Source organism: Chiloscyllium plagiosum, unplaced genomic scaffold (genome assembly GCF_037043375.1).
Source record: "Chiloscyllium plagiosum isolate Xiang-an unplaced genomic scaffold, Cpla_swu_hap1 HiC_scaffold_38, whole genome shotgun sequence".
NCBI lineage: Eukaryota > Metazoa > Chordata > Chondrichthyes > Orectolobiformes > Hemiscylliidae > Chiloscyllium > Chiloscyllium plagiosum.
The window spans coordinates 44,786,008-44,810,947 of record NW_028270176.1 but is presented as its reverse complement, the minus strand read 5'-3'; the positions used below and the strand labels follow the sequence as shown (position 1 = coordinate 44,810,947).

At 46.4% G+C, this 24,940-nt stretch overlaps 1 long non-coding RNA gene across 1 annotated transcript; it reads left to right on the top strand.

Moving 5' to 3' along the window:
• The first annotated feature begins 2,342 nt into the window (after positions 1-2,342).
• On the top strand, positions 2,343-12,464 carry LOC148139456 (uncharacterized). Its single transcript, XR_015753604.1, has 3 exons — positions 2,343-2,421; positions 6,675-6,802; positions 12,315-12,464. It is a non-coding gene; the product is annotated as an uncharacterized LOC148139456 (long non-coding RNA).
• The last annotated feature ends 12,476 nt before the right edge of the window (positions 12,465-24,940 follow it).

Here is a 24,940-nt window from a genome sequence, read left to right as displayed (position 1 = left end):
ACCTTCCTAATTGTATCTATTCACTCAGATCCCATCCTCTCCAGCCTCCCGAAACACTTTCCTGCCATTGTGACCCTCCCTATTTAGGACACAACAGTACAGCTCAGTACAGGCCCTTCGGCCCTTGATAATGTGCCAATCTTTTATCCTATTCTAAGGTCAAACTAACCTGCAGACCATTCAAAGAAGAAAAGAACAAAGAAAATTCCTACACAGGAACAGGCCCTTCGACCTTCCACGCCTGTGCTGATCCAGATCCTCTGTCTAAACCTGCTGCCTATTTTCTAAGGATCTGTATCCTTTTGCTTCCTGCCCATTCATGCATCTGCCTAGATACATCTTAAATGACATCATCGTTCCTGCCTCTACCACCTCCGCTGGCAACGCGTTCCAGGCCCCATCACCCGCTGCATAAAGACCGTTCCACGTATGTCTGTCCTAAATCTTTCCCCTCTCACTTTGAGATTGTGACCCCCAATAAGTGCATTCCACACTCTGAGGAAAAAAGCTTCTTGCTATCCACCATGTCTACACATCTCATGAGTTTGTAGACATCAATCAGGTTCCCAGTCAACCTTTGTGTTTCCAATAAAATATATTCAACCTCTCTTTATAGCTAGCCCCTTCCATGCCAGACAACCTCTGCACTCTCCCCACAGCATCCACATCCTTTTGGTAATGTGGTGATCAGTATTGTATGTAACATTCCAAATGTGGCCGAACCAAAATCCAATACAACTGTAACATGACCTGCCAACTTTTTTACTCTATAGCCCGTCCAATGAAGAAAATCATGCTGTTTGCCGCCTTAACCACTTTACTGACCTGCGTTGTCACCTTCAAGGAACAATGGACCTGAATACCCAGGTCTCTCTGTACATCAATTTTCCCCAGGACTTTTCCATTTCTGTATAGTTCACTTTTGAATTGGATCTTGCGAAATGCATCCCCTCGCATTTGCCTCGGTTGAACTCCCCATCTGCCATTTCTCTGCCCATCTCTCCAATCGATCTATATACACCGCTGTGTTCTCTGACTGTCCCCATCACTACCTGCTACTCCACTAACCTTAGTGTTATCTGCAAACTTGCTAATCAGGCAACTGATACCTTCCTCCAAATCATTTATGTATATCACAAACAGCAGTGGACCCAGCACGGATCCCCGTGGAACACCACAGGGCACAGGTCTCCATTTTGAGAAATTCATTTTACTGTAATCGATGTGCATTTCCAAAAGTTAATTAAATGTCCCTAATGTCACTCTCTCTGCCACCAACGCTGGCAGTGCATTCCACATACCCACCACCCTCTGTGTAACACCCTCTGATATCTCCCATAAACCTTCCTCCAAGTACCTTAAAATTATGCCCCATCTTTATAGCCATTTTCACAATGGGAAAATTCTCGGGCCATCCACTCTGTGTATGCCTCTCATCATCTCGTACGTCTCTTATCATCTCGTACACCTCGATCAAGACAGCTCACATCCTTTTTCATTCCAATGAGAAAAACCCTAGCTTCCCCAACATTTTTTCATTAGGCCTGCCCTCCAATCCAGAAAACATCCTTACAAATCTCTGCACCCTCTTCAAAGCTTCCATATCTTTCCTATAATGAGGCGACCGGAACATAACACAATATTCCAAGTGTGGACTAACTAGGGCTGTATGGAGCTGCAGCATAACCTCACAGGTCTTAAACTCAATCCCTTGGCTAATGAAAGCTAACACATCACACGCCTTCGTACCATCCCTATCAACTTGGCTGGCATCTTTGAAGGATCTATGGACGTGGACCCCAAGGTTCTTCTGTTTCTCCAAACTACGAAGAATCCTGCCTTTAACCCAGTAGAGGTTTTCAGCAGAATCATTCAATCTTAAACCCTCCCTATTTTGGTATCTTCCTCCAGTCCCCACAAAACTCATAAACTGTGAAACGTCTTCCCGCCCCTACAATCCTCCTAAGCTCCGTAAGCTCCTTTATTGACATGAACGCTCAAAACTACCAAAGCCAATTTTAGCCACTTTAATATTACTAATAACTGCAAAATCCTCCAATCCTGATATTCCTCCCTAACTCTGTAAGCCCCACCATCATCTAGTACCCTTCTGTGGAACATTGCAGAGGAAGAAAGAGTTGTAGAGTCCGGGTCATGTTACGGAGGTAGGAAGAGCTGCAGAACCTGGAGGATGGTACAAATGTAGGAAGGGACGGAGATCCTGCAGGAGGTTAGAGGGAGCGGGATTCATATAACATGCAGGATGGAACCGTGACTGCAATGTGGAACCTGAAGGATATTTTAGTCTGAATGATTCATTTCTTTTTTTTATTAGACTATTGGGCCGATCTTGATGACCTAGTTTTGCTGATGTTTACCAGAATTGGCTGTGCACAGCTTCAGATTCCCAGGCTGGGAAATGTGAGTTCAGATGTGAATATATTTGCCTGACACTGACCTGGTGCTGCTCTAGTAGAAGGTACTCTACGTGTATCTGGTAACCTCCAGATCGACAGGACTGACCAGAGCTCACCTCATCAAAGCCTTCGTTTAGAATGTTCTATTTTATTATTATTATTTTCAAGTGTCAGTTTCGTGAGATGCAGGAATTGGGGTGATTCAATTTTAAGAGATTGAAACCTTTATCATTGGAGATTGGGAGGCCTTCAAAAATGAGATATCGGCTTTCCAGAGACAGTACATAGTATTCCTGTTAGTGTGGAAGGAAATGCTGGTGGGTGTAGGGTATGCTGGATGACGAGAGAATGAAGATTTTGGTTAAGAAAAAGAAGGAAACATTTGTCAGGTATAGACACGAGAAATCACGTGAATTCTCAGAATATAAAGGCAGGAGGAGTATACTTAATGGGAAATCAGTAGGGTAAAAAGGGGACGTGAGATAGCTTTGACAAATGGTGCTCAGGAGAATCCAAAGGGTTTTTATAAATACATAAACGACAAGAGGGTAACTAGGGAGAAAATAGGGCCCCTCAAAGATCAGCAAGGCAGCCTTTGTGTGCAGCCGGAGGAGATGGTGGCGATACTATATAAGTATTTTGATTCAGTGTTTACTGTGGCGAAGAAAATGGAGGATACAGAATGTGGGGAAGTAGATGGTGACGTCTTGAAAAGCGTCCATATCGAAAAGGAGGAGGTGCCGGATGTCTTGAAACGCATAAAAGCGCATAAATCCCCAGGCTCTGAGCAGGTGTACCTTGGAATCTGTGGGAAGCTAGGAAAGTTACTGATGGGCCCTTTGCTGATAAATTTGTATCATTGATTATCACAGGTGAGGTGCTGAAAGACTGGAGGTTGGCTAACGTGGTGCCACCATTTAAGAAAGGTGGTAAGGGAAAGCTAGGGAACTACAGACTAGTGAGCCTGACATCAGTAGTGGATAAATTGTTGAAGGGAATCCTACGAGATAGGATTTACATGTATTTAGAAAGGCAAGGAGTGACTAGGGATAGTCAGCATGGCTTTGTGTGTGGGAAATCATGTCTCAAGCAATTGATTGCTCCTTTTGAAGAAGTAACAAAAAGGATTGATGAGGGCCAATCATTAGATGTGATTTCTCTCGACTTCAGTGAGGTGCTTGAAATAGTTCCTCATGGGAGATTGTTTAGCAAGGTTAGATCTCATGGAATACAGGGAGAACTGGCTGTTTGGATACAGAATTGGCTCGAAGGTAGAAGACAGAGGGTGGTGGCGGAGGGCTGCGTTTGTGGGCAGCATGGTGGCACAGTGGTTAGCACTGTTGCCTCACAGCACCAGAGACCCGGGTTCAATTCCCGCCTCAGGCGATTGACTGTGTGGAGTTTGCACGTTCTCCCCGTGTCTGCGTCGGTTTCCCCCTGGTGCTCCGGTTTCCTCCCACAGTCCAAAGATGTGCAGGTCAGGTGAGTTGACCATGCTAAATTGCCCATAGTGTTAGGTTAGGGGTATGGGTGGGTTTCGCTTCGGCGGGTCGGTGTGGACTTGTTGGGCCGAAGGGCCTGTTTCCACACTGTAATGTAATGTAATCTAATCTAATCACACTGGAGGATGATGGTGTGCCACAAAGATCGGTGCTTGTATCACTATGTTTTGTCATGATATTAATGATTTTGACATGAACATAGGAGGTACAGTTAACAAGTTTGCAGATGACGCCAAAATTTGAGATATAGTGGGTAGTGAAGAAGGTTACCTCAGATTACAACGGGATCTGGATCAGATATGCAAATGGGCTGAGAAGTGACAGATGGAGTTTAATTTCGATAAATGTGAGGTGCTGCATTTTGGGAAAGCACATCTGAGCAGGACTTGTACACTTAATGTGAAGGTCCTCGGGAATGTTGCTGAAAAAAGAGACCTTGGAGTTCATAACTCCTTGAAAGTAGAGTCGCAGGTAAGCGGATAGTGAAGACGGTGTTTGGTATGCTTTCCTCTATTGGTCATAGCATTGATTATAGGAGATTGGGGGTCATATTACAGCTGTACAGCACACTGGTTAGGACACTTTTGGAATATTGCGTGCATTTTTGGTCTTTTTCCTATTGGAAGGATGTTGTGAAACTTGAAAGTGTTTAGAAAGGTTTTACTAGGATGTTGCCAGGGTTGGAGGATTTGAGCTATCGGGAGAGGCTGAAGTGACTGGGACTGTTTTCCCTGGAGCGTCAGAGGCTATGGGGTGACATTCTTGAGGTTTATAAAATCATGAGGGGCATGGATAGGATAAACAGACAAGGTCTTTTCCCTGGGGTGGTGGAGATCAGAGCTGGAGGGCATTAGTTTAGGGTGAGAGATGAAAGATTTAAAAGGGACCTTAGGGGCAACGTTTTCACGCAGAGTGTGGTGTATGTATGGAATGTACTGCCAGAGGAAGTGGTGGAGGCTGGTACAATTGCAGAATTCAGAAGGCATCTGGATTGGTATATGGATAAAAAGGGTTTAGTGGGATATGGGCCAAGTGCTGGTAGATGGGACGAGATTACGATAGGATATCTGGGTGGCGTGGACAAATTGGACCGAAGGGTATGTTTATGTGCTGTACCTCTCTAGGACTCTCTGGGTCTAAATGTTTTCCACTGTTCATTTACAGACTGACATTTTGTTTACCTTGGTCAGTTCTCTTTCAAAATCATGTAATTGGTTTTGTTACTGATGCTCGGGTGTGCTTTATGGTCACTTTAAAATGTCATAATCTCTTTGAATTCCGGTGTAATTTTTTGGAGGATCTCGGTGTGATATTACTCATTCACTCAGCTTCATCACCCAACGGTCGATCTGAGATAGTTACATCCTAGCTATTTGCACAATGTGTTATTCAAAGAAACACTGACAAAAACATTCAAGGAGGATCTTGGAAAATATCACTCTTGCCAATGTGTCTGTCCCAGATTATACAAAGATTGAAGTCTCCAAAATTTATCTCACCACCTTTGCTACAAATTCTAATGAATTCCTGTTTAATGCAGGGATGAGCAATGAAATACTACAAGGCAGCATAAAAACTGTTCTCCTGCTTATGTTTTTGACACATAGCACCCAGAATTTACATTCAGGCTGATTCAGCTGCATACTCTGTGGCCAAATGCTTTCTCTGTAATCCCTTTGTTATCCATTAGTGTCAGGGTTCCCATCTTGCTTTTCCATTCTGCCTGAGATCCTGTAAGGTTGTTTACTGTTGAATATTTATGTTCCACCTTTTGTTCAACCTGTAACCACGTCTATCTGGTGACGAGGTCTCATTTTCTCTGTGTCACAAGTCTATTACCTTATTATAGATACTTTGCCCATTCCAAAAAAAAATGATAATTTCCTCTTTCCCACAATGTCCTGTCACAAACTGATTCATTGATGTACAGTTTTTGTTAAACTCTGTCCCTTCCTGTTTCTTTCTGCTTGTCTTCAGCCACATTCCCATGCTGTTCCGAGGCTTCACATTTTCCCTTTGGATTTGGAAAGCTCCTTTCACCTGTACCCTCTCTCTGCACCCTCCATGTCAGTTTAAAGCCTGTCCATAAACCTACCGACATGACTGGCCAGGACACTGGTGCCAGCAGTGTTAGTTTTAATTCACTCGTGAGATATTGCTGTCTCTGGCTGGCCAGCATCGCATGCCCACTCTGACCAGCCTTAGAGCTGAGTGGCTTGCCAGACCATTACAGAGGGCATTTGAGAGTCAATCCCATTGCTCTGGGTCTGGATTCATATGTAGTCTAGACTGGCAGCCGATAGCAGATTTCCTTACTTAAAGGGTATTAAGTAGTCAGATGGGTATCCCTGCTACCGGCATTAAATTCTGGATGAACAGTCTAGTGAGAGTCACACGAGGCCATTGCCTGGCCCACTGATAGCTCCCTCATCCCTGAGTACTGATCCCAGTGCACCTTCTTCCTGACCGTGATTTGATCCTGATAACTTCCTGCACCCTGGTGATATCACACAGTCTCTCTCCATGTGATATGTGTCACTGTGAGGGTTTAATTGATGCCGGTGACTGCACCTTTTGCAGCTACTCCAGATCCTGAACCAACAGAATTCTCCACTCCAGGGAGATGCAGCAGCACAGACCAGGGATGGAGACTGGGATTTTCCAGGTCTCTGTGGGACTTGGTGCCATTGTCCATGTGTAACCCTCACTGCATCAGTCTGATTTCCCATTCTGTTCATTTCTCTGTCTCCTGTAGGTACTCAGGATGCTCCTGACTCAGCAGAATTCCCAATTCCTGTTTCGTCCATCACCACACTGAAGACAGTTGGTCAGCCAGAGAGATGGAGAGTGAGATCTGGAGCCTTCAGTAAATCCTGCAGTGAGGTAAGATCACTCACAGTGAACAGAGCAGAGTGTATTTAATACATCGAACTTTGGTCCAGAAGACATGACACAGATACAGTGTTGAAGCACGAACACAGAGCATGATGGTCCCAGGCTCAATCCCCACCCTCTTGTTTACTTTCATCTCTGCTGTACTGAGCCTACCTGTGTCAGTATAAGAAGTTGACAGTTATCAATCCAGGCCTGTGCTGTCTTAGTGAGGATCAGTACAACCGAGGGGAAAGCAGGTCTCCCTCAAGGAGATGGTATTGAACCCTGGGATCTTTCTGTTCTATATTCACACATTGTCTCTTGTCGTGTGATAGAGTCATACAGGAAGGAAACATGCCTTTCGGTCCAACTCATTTGTGCCAGTGTCTGGAATACTTGTAATTCCCAGAAAATTTCCTGCTTCTGTAACCTCCACACCCCCCCCCCCCATATTCCCGCGGTATATTTGAAACCTACTCCGATGCTGACGACTCTCCCTGTGTGTAAATTGCTCCAGTGTTGATAACATGCCCAATCTCAATAATCTCATCCTGCACTCAGTACAATAATTCCTATTTCTGTAGTCTTGCACAATACCTACGTGCCCCCGGTTCTGTGCACTCCTCCAGCCTGGACCAAAATACCCTCCTGTGTACCTTCCTCAAGCCCCAAGAGAACATAATATCACTGTAACCTTCTGCAGGCCCTATAACACTCCTGCCGACTGGCCTATAGCACCACATGATCTCAGTAACCTGCTCCCAACCTTACTGAGTACCTTATCTGCATAAACACCTCCAGACACTTTTCAAGCCACAACAACACTGCACATCTCTGTTTGCTCCTCCACTCCGTATAGTCCTCCCAGCACCTCAAACATTGTCTCTGTGTAAATCTGCAATTTGGGGCAGCACGGTGGCTCAGTGGTGAGTAATACTGCCTCACAGCGCCAGGGACCCAGGTTCGATTCCAGCGTTGAGTGACTGTCTGTGTGGAGTTTGCACATTGTCCCCGTGTCTGTGTGGCTTTCCTCTGACACTCCAAAGATGTGCAGGTCAGGTGAATTGGCTATTCTAAGTTGCCCATAGTGTTAGGTGCATTGTCAGAGAGAAGTGGGTCTGGGTGGGTTACTCTTTGGTGGGTCGGTGTGGACTTGTTGGGCCGAAGTACCTGTTCCCATGCTGTAGGGTTTCTAATATAAACTCTCCCTCTGCGTTCCATATTATAGTCCCTGAATATATCCCTCTATCCATAAACAGCCCCAAACCCTTCAAACCTCCAAGTCTGTGTGAACTCCCACAGCTCCAACATCCCTCCTTCACTGTGTTACCCTTTTCAGTCCTGAAACACTCTGAAAATGTGAACATCCTACAATCCTCCCTATCTGCGTAATCCTCTCATGTCCCTGTAACACCCCCGATCTGTGGAACCAACTCCAATGCTTGTGACTCTCCCGATCAGTTTCTACAAGACTGGCTATCTATGTAACATCCTCCTGTCGCTATCACCCGCCCTGTCAATGTAAGCTCCTCCAGTCTCCCCATCAATCTAATCATCTCCATAACCTTCTTCAGCTCTTACACCCCTATCTGTGTAAACGTTACATTCCCCTTCAACTATCCCTAAAGCAGAAACCTCCTCCAGTGTCTGCAATACTCCTTATCTGTGTTAGTCTCTCCAGGTTCTATTGCTGTTCCTGTCTCTGTAAGCTCTGACAGATTGTCCAGCTTTCCGGTCCATATAATTTCCAGAACCTCAGCATCTGACATCAACAAATGAATCCATTAACTACAGCCTTCCATATCTCTGTTCGTCCCTCAATTCCATCAAACTTCATAGTCTCTGTAAATAGCACCATTCCATAAAATACTCCCTGTCTGCGTAAGCTACCCCAATCCTATACTGAGAAGCCTCACTGTCCTTTTGATCACCTGTGGTCCCTTCAGATCTCCCTGTATCTTCCCTGACTCCAATGAATACAGCTCATCTCATGGTATAACTCCTCTAACTCATATGTTACTCCTCATCTCTGTGATATTCTTCAGTTACTGCAATTCTAATTCTTTATCTCCAGAGCTTCCAATCCTCCTGATCAATGTAAGGTTATTGATCTCCTACAGCATGTTTAACACCTCTAGCAGCCTCCAACTCCTCAATGCATCCTGTTGCTGTAACCTTCTCAAATGCTACAGCTCACTGTCTTTGTAATATCTTCAGTATCTGCAACCCTGTTGATTTTTGTCACCTCCTCCAGAACAGCACTCCACATCTCTGTGTAACTGATGAGAATGCTGTAAACCTGCCTTCACAGTCCTCAGTATCTCTCTGAACTCCTGCAACCCTACAACCCTCAGTATCTCTGGTTCCTCCAATCCCTATAATTCTCCCTGGCTGTGTGAACTGATCCAGCCCCTTCCACCCTCCCTTTCCCACTCACTCCTGCAGCTCCAACTACTGTCCATTTCAGTGTAATTCCTGGCACCAACAATCCTCCCGGTCTCTATAAACTCCTGCAGCTCCAACTACCACCCCAATCTGTGTAATCTCTAGTCCGTCCAAACCTCCCTTTCTGTAGCTCCAAATACCACCAAATCTGTCTAATCTTCAGTGCCTCCAACCGTCCCTTTCTCTAAAATATTCTATAGTTCCAACTACCACCAATATCTGTGTAATCTTCAGTCCCGACAACCCTCCCAGTCTCTGTATCTCCTGAATCTCCAACGACCACCCCTATCTGAGTAATCTCTAGTCCCTATACTCCTCCTGATCTCTGTAACTCCTTCAGGACTGATAACCCTGTAACTCTCCTTGACATCTTTCAGCCCGACAACCGATCAGAAATCTAATCACCAACAGTGATCTCAAACCACCCGAGCTCTGTAACATTCTCCAGTCTCTACAACCCAGCTTTTCTCTGTTAGTTTCTCTGGTAACTGTATTCCCTTTTATCTCCAGTTACAGATCCTTGCTCAGGGAAACAATGTCTCAGTACTGAATCTGTAAGAACACACGAATCTTCGTTGTATCAATAAATTTGCCTCATTTTCTAAAATTTAATGACTGCAAGTTCAACCTTCTCCATCTCTTCTTATCAATATCCCTCCATTTTGAAGATCAGCCTGGTGAACCTTCTCTGGGCTTCCTCCAATGCAAGGACATTTTTCCTCCAGATAGGGGACCAAATCTGTTCACTGTATTCTCACTGTGGGCTGACAGGAGTCCTCTATAGTTGTTACAAGCCTTCCCTATTTTTATTCTCCATTCCCTTTGGAATCAATGCCAGCATTCCATTTGCCTTCTCTTTGTCCTGCTTGCCCTGTATACCACCTTTCTGAGATTTATACACAAGGATTCCCAAGTTACTCTGTGATGTAGCTTTCTGCAGTTGATCTGAAACCAAGAAGTGACATCAATAATCAGGAAGGTGCTGGAATGTATGGTAAACAATATGCCAGAAATGCGAAGTGCACAGTTAGAAACCTATGGAAAAAGCGCAGTCCATACGACCATCATTTATAGGAGTAGAATTAGGCCATTCGGTCCATCGGGTCTATTTCACTATTCGATTATGGTTGAATTGTTTCTCAACCTCGTTCTCTCACTCACTCCCTGTAACCCTTGATCTCCTTACTCATCAAAAACCTAGCTATCTCTGAATCACTTAGCACCCACAGCCCCATGAGGTAGTGAGTTCCACAGATCCATCACCCTCTGGCTGAATAAAATACTCCACATCTCTATTCAAAAGGGTCGTCCCTTCACTCTGAAGCTGTGCCCTTGGCCCCTAGTCTCTCCTGCTCATGGAAACATCTTGCCCTCGTCCACACCATCTAGGCCCCTCAGTATTCTGTAAGTTTGAATGAGATTCTGCCGCTGCCTATGAAACTTCATCAAGTGCAGACCCAGAGACTTCACCTGCTCCGCATATGACACAAATTTCATCCCTGGGATTGTTTTTGGAAACCCATTTCTCGTACCCATTCACTTCCTTTGTCCAGACTCTTAATGTATAACGCGTGGAGTGTAGTCCCAACACTGACCCCTGCGGAGCTCCCCTCATCACCAGTTCCCATCGTGAAAAAGACCCCTTTCTTCACACTCTCTGGCTTGTGCCAATCAAAGAAATCCTCTACCCATGCTAAGCATGTTGTTCTGAAATGGAAATTTCATTTCACACACACTGCTGGATTTATTTTTCAGTCTGGCTATAAACAGCAGAGTTTCACCATTACCTTCCCATCTGTAATTCCCTGGAGAAGGTGGTGGTGAGCTGCCTTCCTGACCCATTGCAGTCCTTTGGGTGTAGGGACAGACACAGTGCTGGGAGGATGGTGCGTGTCTTGGAGGGCACCTTGGAAATGCTGGTGTTCCCGTGTACCTGGAGCTCCTGTCCTTCCAGGGTATAGTGGTTCCAGGTTTATGAAGGGCTGTTGAAAGACCCTGCCTGAGTGACCTCTATTCGAAAGGGTCTGAAGAAGGGCTTATGCCCGAAACGTCGATTCTCCTGTTCCCTGGATGCTGCCTGACCTGCTGCGCTTTTCCAGCAACACATTTTCAGCTCTGACCTCAGTGCTAATTGTAGATCTTTTATTCCTTCATTCATTAATGAACACGAGCTTTGTTGACTGACCCAGCATTTATTGTTGAGTTTGAGTTGTCCCTGAGAAGGTGATGGTGAGCTGCCTTCCTGAGCCACTGCTGTTGTTATCTGTGTACCCTCCAGCAGGCACTACAACACTCCTCATGTCTGTAACTGCATACAGATAATGCAGCTCTCCCTTTCATATCTGACATCCTCCCCGCCATATACATCTGACAGTTCCTCACAATATCTCACCTCCTCCATTCCCATCTGTGCTAGAGATCACTAAAATTTCTTTATTCTTGTTTAAACTTCTGATCACCAAAAATCTCTCCCTTTTTAAAATTGTAACTCCTTCAGTTTCTGTTACTCTCCATCTAACTGTAATCAATGACAGCACAGGTTCCCTTCCTAAATGTCTATAATTATAATGGTTGTATGTGTTAAATTGGCGCTTTTCTTCCTCCTTATACATCTCAGGACTTCCAGCCCCTACAATTCCACTATTTGGAATGCCCCCATTCTCTGCATCTCCTCATGTTCTGAGGGTCCTTGAAAACCACCAGTGCCCCAAAGGTTTATGTTCCCCCCAGTTACTGCAAGTCTTCTCACTCTGTCACATGCAAGTCTGTCACATCCAAGTCTCCATCCAAGTCTCTAGGACCAGACAACATTTGCTGGATGTCAATTTCCTTTTATTGAAGTCTACACATCACCGTAACCAGTTCAGAAAAAGCTCCGTCATGAACACGCCACCATCTCTCTATTTCCTTTGCCTTTTTCAGTGTCTGAAACTCTCACAGTATCTTCCAGTAAGCTTCTTTAGTTGCTGCAGGTCTGCCTAGCTCCCCAGATAACTTGTTCCATCCCATATAGCTCGCTCAATCACTGTAAAACCCTCTGCTCTGTCTAATCCTCCTCTTTCCCACTGTCTTCCAGGCACAACAGCGATCCTGTAAGAGAGCAGAGCAGAATGCGATGTTATAAATCTCAGCTGAGGCTTGAGGCCTACCATTACCTGGGAGTCACAAAGGGAGAGAACCTGAGAGAGATCAGCACAGAGCGGGTGAATATAAATCAGCAGCGAGGATCGAGGCCGGCTGGGACTTGGAGTTAGAGAAGCAGCAAAGCAGGAGGCTCGAAATCAGCACCGAGTCACAGAGGAAGTGACCATGTGAGGGAGCAACTTGGAGCAGGAGCATGAGGCTAACATACCTGGGAGTTACAGAGGCAGCAACGTGGGAGGATATAAATCAGCACTGAGGATCAAGGCCTTACCGTGCCTAGGAGTCACAGAGATGGTGACCTTGTGACGGAGCGGAATGGAGGTGGAGCTGGAGTATTACACGTACCTGGGAGTCACAGAGGCGGTGACCCTGTGAGGGAGCAGAGTGCAGTGGGAGCCGGAGGATTACATGTACCTGGGAGTCACAGAGACGGTGACGCTGTGAGGGAGCAGAGTGCAGTGGGAGCCGGAGTACTACATGCACCTGGGAGTTACAGAGACGGTGACGCTGTGAGGGAGCAGAGTGGAATACAAGCTGGAGTACGACATGCACCTGGGAGTTACAGAGACGGTGACGCTGTGAGGGAGCAGAGTGGAGTACAAGCTGGAGTACGACATGCACCTGGAAGTTACAGAGACGGTGACGCTGTGAGGGAGCAGAGTGGAGTACAAGCTGGAGTACGACATGCACCTGGGAGTTACAGAGACGGTGACGCTGTGAGGGAGCAGAGTGGAGTACAAGCTGGAGTACTACATGCACCTGGGAGTTACAGAGACGGTGACGCTGTGAGGGAGCAGAGTGGAATTGGAGCTGGAGGAGGACATGTACCTGGAAGTTACAGAGACGGTGACCCTGTGAGGGAGCAGAGTGCAGTTGGAGCTGGAGGAGGACATGTACCTGGGAGTCACCGAGATGGTGACCCTGTGAGGGAGCAGAGTGCAGTGGGAGCTGGAGGATTACACGTACCTGGGAGTCACCGAGATGGTGACCCTGTGAGGGAGCAGAGTGCAGTGGGAGCTGGAAGATTACACACACCTGGGAGTCACAGAGATAACTTTCTGCTGCTGGGACCTACCTGCACTGAGTTTGAAAGAAATGCAAGAGCCATCACAGGAAAGGCTGTAAAGTCACTGGTTGATAAATACACTGTTATTAGTGACTGTCAGTTAATTGTTGTAAGTCAGCAAATTTATTTTTTCAACTTCTGAAATAAGGGTTGAAAACAGAAATAAGAGGGACAAGTGAAATTGTGAGCCAATATAATAAATTACCCTCAGTAAGCCACAGGTGAATAACGGCCTTAACATTCGGGAAATAGCAATATGGTTAACTTCATTCTAAGTAATTAATTAAGTTACTCCAGACATGTTGTATTTTAAGACATGGTTAGACATACCTATCAGATGGAAAATGTGTTCTGTTACATTGGGAAGTCATAGCCCCCTGCTTGTGTCCTAGATGGACACTGCGTCATGGAGCTCAGACAGTGACTAGAGACCCTATGGGAGATCTGTGGTGCTGAGAGTTAGGTGGATAACACACACGCAGAGCAGATCACCCTGCAGACATGACGGCCTGGAAGAAGGAAGAATCTGGGGAACTAAGCAATCGGACAGAAACAGTCAGGGAATACAAGAATATCCTGGTGTCTCCCTCCCAATTCAGATTCCCAGTTTGGAAGCTGATGAAGGTATTGGCTGCTCAGAGGAGTGAAGTCAGAGCCATGTCTGTGGCCCCACAAGCAGCCTGACTGTACAGGAATGGAGGGAGAAGGAAGGAGAAGCAATAGGCACAGGGGAGTCAGGAAAGTGAAGAAGGTGTCAGTGTTTCTGTAATTCCAGGATAGTGGGGTTAAGAATGCCACGGTGGCTGCAGGACATTCGTCTGGAGGGCAATGAGCAGTCAAAGGTCATGTCCCTGTTGGTAGGAATGACCTGGGTAGAAAGGGTGAAGTGGTCTGGGAGTCAGAATTTAGGGAGCTAGGTGGATGGTTAGCAAGCCAGTCCGCAAATGTAGCAATCCCTGGAATACTCCCATTGCCGTGTCCAAGTGAGAACAGGACTCAGAGTTTTAGGTAGATGAGAGTGTGACTGGAACGATCGTGCTGCAGGAAGGGCTTCAGATTCCTGGGACTGGTTCTGGAGAAGGCAGCAACTGTACAAGCTGGATGGGCTAACATGACAGAGCTGGGACTGAATCCCTTACGGGTTATGTGGGAAGGATTGAAAATAACTTGGTGTGTGCTTTGGATCCAAAAAGGAATAGTAGAGGAGACTACCAGGATTCTCAAAATAATGGGAGATGCAGTTGGTACTAATTTACAACAACAAGTCTATCAGTGGAAGATGGAGTAAGAACGAAAGCCTTAATCTGAGGTACTCTGCATGGACGTGAATACTCGGAATGTGCGGAGTTCCAGATGCAGATTGTGGAAATCTGATGGACGGATCACCGAGAGCTGGCTCAAGGAATGGTAGGACTGGGTGTTAAATATTGCTGGGTATAAGGGATTCTGAAATGATAAAAGGAAAGGGAAAGGATGAAGGTAGAAGTATTGGTTTGATTAGCGTTAGTTTAGGAGTCCAAGAGAAAGAGGATCCGTCCAAGAACAGAATGAATTTGGCTGGAGCTACAGAACAACAAGTGTACAATTATACTGTGAGATACAGTCTGTCAGCCAGGAACCATTGGAAAGGATGGAGGGATTAAATAGGCAGGTTCATTTGAGAGCGATGACAATACTACAGATCGGTAATACTGCGAAACTTAATGTTTCCAGATATAGACAGGGATACTGGTGGTGAAAGGTCACGAGGGGCAAGTGTTCCTGGGTTACATCGAGGAGAGCTGACTGCAGGAGTATGTTTCCAGCCTAAGAGGGCATGTACTGTTGGACCTGGTCCTTGGGAAAGAGGTGGGGCAAGTGGATCCAGTGTCAGTAGGGGAACGTTTTGGGGCGCAGCGATCATTTTATTGTAAAGATCAGGGTGATGGTAGAGAATGATGTGCAATAATTGAGAGTGAGAAACATTAGTTGACTGAGAGCAGCCTTCAATGGGGCAAGAAAGAAGCTGGGAACCTTTCAACAAGGCCAGTGAAATTGCAGCTTTCAATAGAGTGAACCAGGTCAGATTGAGCTGGGATTATGGAGATGTTGCTGCAGTGTGACCATGACTGAGAACTGAATAAACAAACGTTTTCCCGATTTTTACAGGTAGGTTAAATAGGCCAACACAGTGAAGTAGCATTGTGGATAAAGAATGGGATCATTATTATCGTGATTCTAATCAATTTACACACTGCTCCTCCCTGCCCTCACCGCTCATCCCTGCGTATTGATTATGTCAAACATTGGTAACCTTTGAAAATTTCAGAAAATAGCACAGTATAGAGGAGATCACTCTGTCCACTGTCTGTGTTGGTAAAGATGTGACGTTGTTTTTTAAAGCCATAGTTCTGTCTCCCCGGACAGTGTAGGACTTCAAGTGCAGATCCAGGCACGTTATTAAAATGGTTTGAGAGTTTCTGCCTCTACTCGGCTTCCATGTGTGACACCCAGATCCCGACCATACTCTGGGTGAAATAACAACTTTCCTCACCACTTCTCAAATATTTCAACAAATTACATTAAATATTCGCCGCTCGTAACTGAGCTCTTCAACAGGAACAAGGTGTTCTCTCCCTTTCTAACCAGGTTCCTGACCATATGTGCACCCCAATCAAATCTCCTGTCAGCATCCACCATTTCAATTTTTCCTCATAACTGCACTTCCACTGTCACAGGATAGCGAATCTCCTCTGTACCCCCTCCAGTCCAATTCCATCCTTCCATGTGATGGGGTGACCAGAACTGTACACAGTGCCCAAGCTGTGACTGAACTCATTGTTTATACAGTTCCTGCATAAGCTTGCTGCTTTGAAGTTCCGTATTTTGTCTGATAGAGGAAATAATGCCATTTGCTATATTAACAAGATTATTAATGTTTCCAGTTTCCTTCTGCCTACACTGACTATACTGTCATTTATTGTACATATCTCTCTATTGTTGATGTCCCCAAATGCCTTGCCTTGCACTTCACTGGGTTGTTTGCTCCATTCACCTGGATCCTATAGTTTCTGTTTTTAAACTGTCTGCCATGGAATCTCTCGTCAAATCCAAGTAAGTCACATGCAGTTACAGGTTACTGCTTCAGACCGACACAGTTAGATTAATTACACACGATCTTCCTTGAACAAATCCAGACTGACCATCCTGGAGTCCCAGGGACTTCTTCAGTGACCGTTTATCCACTGTCTAAGAATTCCAGCCGCGACCTATTCAGTCATTCCCTTGCTCCACATTAAACCAAGCTGCGGTGTTAGCCATTCTCCAGTCCTGCGGCACCATCCCTGCATCCAGTGAGGATTGGATAATGTCGGTAACTACAAGGCAGGGGATTTTCCCCGGCTCCTTTTAACAGTCTGAAACATTGTGTTTCCCCTATTTTAAGGATTTGAATCTCCTGTAAAATTCTCCGCTCCAAGTTTGTTGCTCCCAACATTTCGCACTGCATCCCTATTTTAGTTCAGACAGACAGAGGCCTAAGCCATCTAATGATTTGGTCAAGTCTCATTTTAGACGGGTTTCATGGAGGGTTTCTCTCCACAAGGTGAAGTGCAAATTCTCATAATACCATCACCAATCTGTCTCATTAACTACCTTCCCTGCCCACATGGTCTTCCTCTCATCTGACACCAAGCAGATGTTTATTTTTCCCTTTGTCATAACAACTGCCCACTGCCTGGATATCCCAGAATGCACCAGCCTTCCTGTTACAGGGGCCATCTTTAAAAAGTCATTATACTCTTGGATTGTCAATCCGAAACTTGCCTGGACATGGCAGAGGGGGTAAAACTGGGGTTTCACTTTGAGACCAAGCCGCTGAGGTTCTGGTGGATGGCACGGTGCAAGAGAGGGACATTATCTTCCTCCAGGACTGGCAAGGGAGGCCATGACACTACGCCCTGCCAGCTTGGTTGGAGGTTGATCCATGTGTCAGTGAGGTGCCAGCCTTCTTAGTGAATGCCAAGCAGTGTCGGAAGGAGGTCAGTGACCATCTCCACGTCACCATGGTAAGTGCCACCATCTGCACTTTGTGACCTCGCCCTCACTGTCTCTCTGTTACTGCACCCACCTCCCACAAAGGCTCATGTTCTCCCACTGTCACTGAATGCAGCACCTTCTCTCGGTCTGTACCAACTGTTACAAGCAATTCCACTTCCCTGGAAGGAACCACCCCACACGAGAGCAGAAACAGCCAAGAGGAATAGGGGTTCCCCAACATTCAGCTCCTCACCCCATCACAGGGGAAGGATCCTGACCCTAACAACCATGAAAGGCTGACTGACCGTGTCCAAGCTCCCGGACTGGGATCTGAGACACTTCTTGTCTCACTGCACTGGGCACCGTGACTGACTGTGGACAATGATATCAAGCTTCCTGGGTTTGTGTCTGTGCTTAACACCAAAACAATGCAGCAGGCGGGTGAGCCTGGTCGCTCTGGCTAAGGGGAAATACTGCTGAGGGCAGGGTAAGGCAAGGCAATAATTCTGTGAGGATTCAAGTCAGTTCAAAGTGAGTGTGTACAAACACCGAGTGAGCAGCCCAGAGGGACAGCCCATGAGCTGGGTGTGTGTCAATGAGCACAGTGTCCTTGCAGCAGCATTGAGTGTGTACAAACACGGAGAGAGCAGCCCAGAGGGACAGTCCATGAGCTGGGTGTGTGTCCTTGAGCACAGTGTCCTTGCAGGAGTATCGCAAGGAGAGTTGTCAGTGCACCCTGAGCTGCAGCATTGAAGTACAGAAGCGTACTGTCAGTGTGTCGGAAATGTGCTGGGATGGCATGGTGAGGCTGGCATGTGTCAGATGCCTGCATTGGTGGGTGTGGAGTACATGCAGCTTCTGTCTGTGCAGTGTCCGCCGAGATGTTGGTGTCCAAGATAGAAGGTGGTCGGAGCGAGGGGCGAGATGAAGTCACCAGTTACCATCTCGGACTTTCACGTCCAATTCTCCATATTGATTTTCTCTGCTGTGCGTGGGAGGGTATGAAGCTGCAAGTTGTTGAGAGATCCATTGAATGTGGCTGTTGATCATCAGTCATCATTCAGTCAACATCTTGCCATTCCCGCACAAATCTTGTTTTAAAGAACAGTCCAGAACAGGAACAGGCCCTTCATCCTAGCAAGCTCGCCCTGACACATGATGCCATTCTGAAGTTAAAATAAAAGTTTTTGCTCTGATACCTTCTATGTCATTCTATTCTCTACTTAGTAATACTTGTGCCAACATGCCTCTTAAACCTTGCTATATTGGCTTCTTCCCCTCTATCAGTGCATTCCAGGCACTTTCACATTCTGTCTGGAACAGCGAAAATAAACCTTACCTATCATATCTCCTGAACTTTCTCCCTTTTACCTAAAACCGAACTGTCCTTCTATCTATGCCTCTGATAATTTTGTAAATATCTATCAGGTAGCCCCATAGCCAATGATGCCCAGCTGCACACAAACCATGTTTGTTCAATATCTCCTTCTGGCTAATACCCTCCAGACCAGAAAAGATCCTGGTAAAACTTTTCCATACCATCTCCAACACTTCCATATCGTTCTGCTGGTGGGGCAACCAATACTGTACACAATATTCTAAATGTACCTCGAACTAAGTTTCCCTACAACTGCAATATGACCTGCTAATGTTCATACTGCATGCTGCGGTGTATGTCTGCAAGTTTGCCGTCAGTCTTCTTGATCACCCTATCCACCCATGTTGCTACTTTCAGGGACTGAGGAGCTGTACACCTCGATCACTTCGGATGTTGATGCGGCCAGTAATTTTTCCATCCACTTTATACTTCTCTCCTGCATTAAACCTTCTAAAATACATCACGTCGCAACTGCCCAGATAAAATTACATCCGTGTTTTCTCTGTCCAAGTCTGCAGCTGACCTAAATCCTGCTGTATTCTCTGGCAATCATCCTCATAATTTGCAACTCCACCAGTCTATTTATACATCTCCAGTCACAAAAACACTGTTCCATCACTACTCTGTCTTCTATGACCAAGCAGTTCTCCATCCATCTTACTAACTGACCGCTGATCCCATTTCACTTCATCTTCTGTATGACCCTGCCATAAGGAACCATATCGAAGGCCTTGCTAAGGTCCAATCGGCCAACATCGAGCCCCATGCCCTCATCAATCAATTTTGTCATTTCCTCAAAATAATCCATCACGTTTGTGAGACAGGATATTCCCCAGACAACTGTGTTGCCTGTTGCTCGTAAGTCCATACTAGAGTCCTGTTGGAGTTGCACTCATTCAGACAAGTGACTATTCCATCATATTCCTGACTTGAACCTTGGAGTTTAGATTAGATTCCCGACATTGTGGAAACAGGTCCAACACCCCAACCAATCCACACCAACCAGCAGAAGAGCAACCCAACCAGATCCATTCGCCTGCCCTACACTTAACCCTGACTAATTGCCCTAACACTGTGGGCAATTTAGAATGGCCAATTCGGCTGACCTGCACATCTTTAGACGGTGGGAGAAAACCGGAGCACCTGGAGCAAACGCACGCAGACGCTGGGGGAATGTGCAAACTCCACACAGACACCCAAGGCCGGAGTTGAACCTAGGACTTTGGTGCTGTGAGGCAGCAGTACTAAGCACTGAGCTCTTGATGGTTACTGAAGAGTGGGAGGTATGTTAGGCCGTGATGGTTACAATACAGTGGGAGGGATGTTGGGCCGTGATGGTTACTGTACAGTGGGAGGTATGTCGGGCTGTGATGGTTAGTGTCCAGTGGGAGGTATGTCAGGCCATAATTGTTACTGTACAGTGGGACATATGTTGAGCCGTGATGGTTACTGTACAGTAGGGCGTATGTCGGGCCGTGATGGTTACTGTACAGTAGGGCGTATGTCGAGCCATGACAGTGACTGTACAGTGGGAGGTATGCTGGGCCGTGTGACAGTGACTGTACAGTGGGAGGTATGTCGAGCTGTGATGGTTACTCTACAGTTGGAGGTATGTCGGGCAGTGATGGTTAGTGTACAGTGGGAGGTATGTCAGGCCATAATTGTTACTGTACAGTGGGAGATATGTTGAGCCGTGATGATTACTGTACAGTAGGGCGTATGTCGGGCCGTGATGGTTACTGTACAGTAGGGCGTATGTCGAGCTGTGACAGTTACTGTACAGTGGGAGGTATGATGGGCCGTGATGGTTACTGTACAGTGGGAGGTATATCGAGCCATGATGGTTACTGTACAGTAGGGCGTATGTCGGGCCGGGATGGTTACTGTACAGTGGGAGATATGTCGGGCCGGGATGGTTACTGTACAGTGGGAGATATGTCGGGCCGGGATGGTTACTGTACAGTGGGAGGTATGTTGGGTCGTAAGGGTTACAATACAGTGGGAGGTATGTCGGGCCGGTTTGGTTACTGTACAGTGGAGGGTATGTCAGACCATAATGGTTACTGTACAGTGGGAGGTATGTCAGGCCGTGATGGTAACTGTACAGTGGGTGGTATGTCGAGCCGTGACAGTGACTGTACAGTTGGAGGTATGTTGGGCTGTGATGGTTACTGTACAGTGGGAGGTATGTCGGGCCGTGACAGTTACTGTACAGTAGGAGGTATGTCGGGCTGTGACGGTTACTGTAGAGTGGGAGGTATGTCAGACCGTGATGGTTACTGTACAGTGGGAGGTATGTCAGACCGTAATGGTTACTGTACAGTGGGAGGTATGCCGGGCCGTGATGGTTACTGTACAGTGGGGGGTATGTTGGGACGTGATGGTTACTGTACAGTGGGGGATATGTCGAGCCATGACAGTGACTGTACAGTGGGAGGTATGTTTGGCCGTGATGGTTACTGTACAAGGGGGGGGGGGGGGGGTATGTCAGGCCGTGATGCTTACTCTACAGTGGGAGGTATGTCGGGCCGTGATGGTTACTGTACAGTGGGAAGTATGTCTCTCCCTGACGGTTACTGTGCAGTTTGAGGTATGTCGGGCCGTGATGGTTACTGTGCAGTGGGATGTATGTCGGGGTGTGATCGTTACTGTACAGTGGGAGGTATGTCGAGCCGTGATGGTTACTGTACAATGGGAGGTATGTCTGGCTGTGTTGGGTACTGTACAGTGGGAGGTATGTCGGGCCGTGATGGTTAATGTACAGTGGGAGATATGTTGGGCTGGGATGGTTACTGTACAGTGAGAGGTATGTCGGGCTGTGATGGTTACTCTACAGTGGGAGGTATGTCGGGCCGTGATGATTACTGTACAGTGGGAGGTATGTTGGGCCGTGATGGTTACTGTACAGTGGGAGGTATGTCTCTCCGAGATGGTTACTGTACAGTTTGATGTATGTCGGGGTGTGATGGTTACTGTACAGTGGGAGCTATGTCTGGCTGTGATGGTTACTGTACAGTGGGAGGTATGTCGAGCTGTGATGGTTACTGTACTGTGGGAGGTATGTCGGGCCGTGACAGTTACTGTACAGTGGGACGTATGTCGAGCCGTGATGGTTACTGTACAGTGGGAGGTATGTCAGACCGTGATGGTTACTGTACAGTGGGAGGTATGTCGGGCCGGGATGGTTAATGTACAGTGGGAGATATGTTGGGCTGGGATGGTTACTGTACAGTGAGAGGTATGTCGAGCTGTGACGGTTACAGTACAGTGGGAAGTATGTCTGACCGTGATGGTTACTGTACATTGGGAGGTATGTCGGGCCTAGATGGTTACTGTACAGTGGGAGTTATGTCGGGCCGTGATGGTTACTGTACAGTGGGAGGTATGTCGGGCCGTGACGGTTACTGTACAGTGGGAGGTATGTCAGACCGTGATGGTTACTGTACAGTGGGAGATATGTCGGGCCGGGATGGTTACTGTACAGTGGGAGATATTTCGGGCCAGGATGGTTACTGTACAGTGGGAGGCATGTCGGACCGTGACGGTTACTGTACAGTGGGCGGTATGTCGAGCCGTGATGGTGACTGTACAGTGAGAGGTATGTCGAGCTGTGACGGTTACAGTACAGTGGGAAGTATGTCTGACCGTGATGGTTACTGTACAGTGGGAGGTATGTCAGACCGTGACAGTTACTGTACAGTGGGCGGTGTATTCGAGCCGTGATGGTTACTGTACAGTGAGAGGTATGTCGAGCTGTGACGGTTACAGTACAGTGGGAAGTATGTCTGACCGTGATGGTTACTGTACAGCGGGATGTATGTCAGACCGTGACAGTTACTGTATTGTGGGCGGTATGTCGAGCCGTGATGGTTACTGTACAGTGAGAGGTATGTCGAGCTGTGACGGTTACAGTACAGTGGGAGATATGTCGGGCCCTGATGGTTACGGTTCAGTGGGATTTATGTCTGTCCAGGAAGTTGCAGACTGTATGAGTTGTACAGAATACGATTGTGCTGCTGCCGATGGGCCATTATACCTCATGGATGCATCGTCATTGGTTGCTTAATCTGTTTAAAGTCTGTACCATTCAGTCGATATCATGGTGTGGAGGGTCTGCAAAATGTGAAGTTAGCCCTTGTTCCCCATTAAGACTGTGCAGTGACCATTCTTACCGATATATGAAATGGAGGGGTGTATCTGCAGCAAGCAGATCGGTGATGATGTCGTCAATTTTTGGTTTCCCTTTTATTGGTTCCCCATAACCTGCCGCAGAGCAGTCTAGCCGCCACAGGATCCAACATCAATGCTGAGCACTATGATTATTTTAGATTTCCAACACTGTGGAAACAGACTCTTTGGCCCAACCATTCCACGCCAACCCCCTCCAAAGAGCAACCCACTACCATGGCCAATTCACCTGATCTGCCTTTCTTTGGACTGTGGGAGGAAAGCCATGCAGACACAGGGAGAATGTGCAAACTCCACACAGGCAGTGGCCCAAGGTTGGAATCAAACCTGGGCCTCTGGTGCTATGAGGCAGCAATGCTAACCATTGAGCCACCATGCCTCCCCATATTGACTATATGTCAAGGAGCTTCCGCCTCTGCCTGGCTGTCTCCTGTCAGTGGGACAGAACCTACCTCAGAGGATGGTGATGTTGCCTGGGACATAGTCCTGTTCACATAATCTTGTTTTCCAGACAATATCTGATTGTTGCTTGATTAGTCTGTGGGAAATATACAGCAGGTCACTTTTACATTCTATATAATGATGAATTAATATCACTTTATTTCTTACATATTTTAAAATAAACCAAACATCATTGTTTTTCAGTTGAAAGCAATTGAAGTGAACAATAATTGACTTACCAGAGCGCACACAGCTAAGTATTACAGTTCAGTGACTATAGTAAATAGGCAATTCATGTCCAGTTCAGTGAACACACCATCTTGCAGGCAGAAAAGCTGTTGGAAATGACATTGAGAAACAACCTACATTCAGGCACAGTTTTACTGGCCCTCACCACGATCTCCAAAAACACTGGCCATCTCCAAAATCTGTTCAGTGAGCTTCCTAACTTGAGCTGGACAGTTAGTCACACAATCCCTCACAATAGACTGGTTAGAGACATACCTGAACAACAGGGAGATGTGTGTGGGGCAGACTGGTCAATGGACTAGCACGTGGTGCTGGTCCAGATGCAGTTCAACATTTGTAACAGTGACCAGTAAACAACCATGTCTTGCAAGTATATCCCTTCTGTAATTTTGTACCTTGGACCCAATCCTGAATGAATGTGTTATAAAGATGAAGGGTTCCTGCAGCAGATGGCATCTTACATTGAATCCCTCATAAACCATATCCAGTGTATGTTATTTCCACAATGTCAGTATCCAAACAGAATTGTGCAGCTCCATTGATGGCCAGTATGATCCCAGCCCAACATCCTTGGATGTTGCGCTGGAAATCTCTGTGTAAATGTTTGCACCATTGTTCTAACCATTAACAGCAAAGTCTTTTTACTGAAGGTCCGACATCCTTTCGTAATACCAACTTTTAGATTGTCCAATAAACACAAAATCCCTCCTTTATTCAGTTCATCTTTATAACAATATGGTGAAAACAGTACACAACTCACAGTATGGAGCATTGAAATGATGGGCCTCAGTTCCACACCCAAGACCAAGTTATTATTAAGTGCAAGGACTTTGAAAATAGAACATAGAACAGTACAGCACAGAACAGGCCCTTCAGCCCACGATGTTGTGCCGACCATTGATCCTCATGTATGCACCATCAAATTTCTGAGACCATATGCATGTCCAGTAGTCTCTTAATTGTCCCCAAGGACCTTGCTTCCACAACTCCTGCTGGCAACGCATTCCATGCTCTCGCAACTCTCTGGGTAAAGAACCCGCCTCTGACATCCCCTCTATACTTTCCTCCAACCAGCTTAAAACTATGACACCTCGTTTTAGCCATTTCTGGCCAGGGAAATAGTCTCTGGGTTTCGATTCTATCTATGCTTGACATTATCTTGTATACCTCAATTAGGTCCCCTCTTCTCCTCCCTTTCTCCAATGAAAAAAGTCCGTGC